This window comes from Pteronotus mesoamericanus, unplaced genomic scaffold (genome assembly GCF_021234165.1).
Source record: "Pteronotus mesoamericanus isolate MK-2021 breed Mesoamerican mustached bat unplaced genomic scaffold, CSHL_Meso_final contig_347, whole genome shotgun sequence".
NCBI lineage: Eukaryota > Metazoa > Chordata > Mammalia > Chiroptera > Mormoopidae > Pteronotus > Pteronotus mesoamericanus.
Window position 1 is genome coordinate 15,701,800 of NW_026555137.1, and position 3,177 is coordinate 15,704,976.

Here is a 3,177-nt window from a genome sequence, read left to right on the forward strand (position 1 = left end):
AATTTCACAGTATAACTAAGACCAAATATGACTTAAAGGAGATCAATCACAGCATCTACTTCTCACAGAAAATAAAGACGAGGGACCCAGTAATTATAAGGCAATGGCAGAGAAATCAGTCAGGATGAAGCAGATGGACGAAGCATAACTCTAAGTCTTAATTGGCATTTAAGACCGTAACTATCGTATTTTAACAAATTCTAGAACAAATGCCCAGGGTGGAAATATGTGTGGTACATTAACCACTTACATTTATGAGAGACAATGAAATGCTAAAATTACTGGCTTACACAACAAATTAAATTCAGAGAAAAAAGTAAAAGGAACATAAAGGCAAATCTTAATGTTAAACTTATTGCAAGATCAAAATATTGACAGCTGCGTCACTCAAGAGCAGATGCCTGTTGCTAAGGCTAACAGGCAGCCCACGCCTGGTTCATCACACACACTCCACTCTTCAAAAGGCATTTAACACGTTCTTTGTTTATATGATATCAGGTAATAGGTGATTATTATTATTTCACCGAGTGGAGTAAGTCCCTTGGTTGGTTGAACACATATAGACTATCTGAGATAATAAAAAAGTTCCCCATTATAATAGGTTATCAGAAAACAAAAGTTCTCCTAGTTTTGATTTAAGAGAACAAAGCTGGCTGCTGAGAACAGGGGTGCTCTGCAGACTGGATACGTATATTATTGAAGTTAAGGGGTTCGTCTCTTGGGGTGCTCTCTTCGAGCAAGACGTGGCTTTTGCAAGGCAGTTTTATTTACTTGCAGCAAGGAGACAGGAGATTCATACTCAAAGCTCTTGTCTCCCACAAGGGAGGCTTAGCCATTGCTTATATACACTATTTGGTCAATTACACATTGATTTCTTCTTTGCAGTTGGCCACACTTGTCTGGCTGAGTCCCTGTCAAGTTCATCCTGTTTACAGCTGGTCTGCAAAATACTGTGCTACATTTTAGTACTTGGCAAGAATACCATTTAGTAAGAACTGCCCAGATCTTCAAGACCCCAATCCTCTCTAACACAGACACACTTAATAATTAATGCCGCCTTCAGTGGAAGATTAAAAGTGGAAGGATAGGGATGCTCGTGCAGAATCTCCTCACCCCTGACGTGAATGTCACAAGGAATCTCCATCACTGTCTTCCAGGGCCTGGTCAGGGCACTCAGGCACCTGTTTGAAAGGGTAGCTACTCTATTTGGAAGGTGCTAGTAAGTGTTTTCACTGCCCGTGGTTGTGCAAGGTCATTTCAAAGGGAATTCTGTGAGGTTTGCTTGCCATCGGAGGCTCGCAATCCGCTCTGACGGTTGTGGCCACAGCGGGACGAGCTGCCATCTTTTGGGAGCTGCCCAGTTCCTCCGACAAGTCGGCCAGGTGGGCAGACCCCCGTCCCGCAACGAGAACAGGTCACAATGAGGAGGATGAAACGCTTCTTGAAGTCCGGTTTTAGTACAAAGCGGTTTTGCAAGCCCCTGACCTTTCTTCGAGGCTGTTCTACTTGTACTGAAATAGAAATAACGAACAGGACCAAGACAGTCCACGGTGTAGTGCCAATAATTGTTCCATGAGTTTCAGTGATCTGTTCAGATAGTCCTGCTTATGTATTTTCTTTACAATGGCTCCCAGCCCAAGGGTATGCCCAACCTTGGACACCGCTGCACACTAAAGAGCTACTGAGGCACGGGTTGCTATGGCAAAGAAGGCGGTGTCTGAGCCCAGAGGCCCCACAAAGGAAGAGAGGATTATGGGATGGAGCACTCTGAACCCGCCAGCTGGCTGCCTTCGTTGCCCCTGTTCGCGTCCCTCCAACTCCCATTCAAGCATTAAAGCCATTGGCCACGGTGCTGCAACACGTGGCCTGGAGACCTTCGCTAGAACTGCTTCCGTCGTAGAGAGCAACGAAGTTTCTCTTGCCTTATTGGAGCGCTCCATCTGACAATCTAGGAACCTCAAATACATTTTACCTTTCAGAGTAGCTTCAATTGTCCATATATAGTCCACTGCAGGGCCAGGCTTCGTTTTTATTTCTTGTTCCCACCGACTAAAATGTGCTATTCCATCAGCTCCTGAGAGCTCAAACTGGCAGTCTGGGATGGGGTTTATAATACCTCCTGGTAAGCAAAATCGGAACCTGGAATAAATAAATATTTTGCTCGAAATCCCAGTCCTTAACGTTCTTCATCAGAACTAAACCAAATCCACATGAACGTCCCTGTCCATCTGATTAACGGAGGACTTTTCACAACACAGAATTGAACCATGAGCGGAGAGAAACGAAATGCCCCATCTCGAACTTCCAAGTGATCAAACCCACCTTCAAAGGATGGTTCTATGTTAAAATGTTCATCGAAGGTCAACTTTCTCATTGGTGCGGAGCAGCTTCCAAAATGCAGATACCATCCTTGTTTGGTGCATGCGAGGCAGGATAATTAGGCGAAGCAAAATGACCTCTAGTGCTGGGTCGAACCCAAATGCCACACTAGGTGGCAGGAGTACGCTTGATTCCAATCATTTGTCCATCTTGGGTCCTTTGGGCCGCAGCCATGCCTTCCACTACCAGCACGGTTACTAACACGGCGGACCCAGGGCCCGGTTCCCGGAGACCCGCGCGGCCGCAGCTCTGCTCCGTGCCCATCGCGACCACCAGACTGTCTCCCCGCGGGCGGACCTCGCGTCCTGCGCCCCTCCATCCGCGAGCCCCTTGCGGGCGCCGCCTGCGGCTCCGCGGTGCTCTGCCCCATCGACCCGCAGGGAGCCCAGCGGCGGGGCCACGAGGGACTGCCAGGCGCGTCCGGCTCAAGCCGCTGGGCCGGGAGCCCGGCTCCTTTAAGCCGGGCAGGCGAGAGCCACGTGTCAACCGCGCCCCCTGGTGGCGCTATTATTCAAAGGCAAAATTGTTTCCACAGACCCGAGCTTTGGCCTTCACGTTTGAAAGAATACAGGAGCTGCAATGAATAATCAAATAATAACTTTTTTCTTCGGTTGTCTTCATGGTATACAAAGTTTATGCCCCGCCTGTGGAAACAATACTTGCTTTCCCAGGCAGAACGAGCTCACTAATATTACTCCTCTCTCCACCTCCCCGTTTCCTGCAACCCTACCGTGTTCATCTCCGTCTTTGTGTGTCTGTCTCTGATTGTCCCACTGTATGCGTCTGCCTTTCTCTCAG

General features: G+C 48.0%; 1 pseudogene; it reads right to left on the minus strand.

The window, feature by feature from the left end:
* Window positions 1-1,058: 1,058 nt before the first annotated feature.
* Window positions 1,059-2,643, minus strand: LOC129073097 (neuropilin and tolloid-like protein 2; annotated as a pseudogene).
* Between the last annotated feature and the right edge of the window lie 534 nt (window positions 2,644-3,177).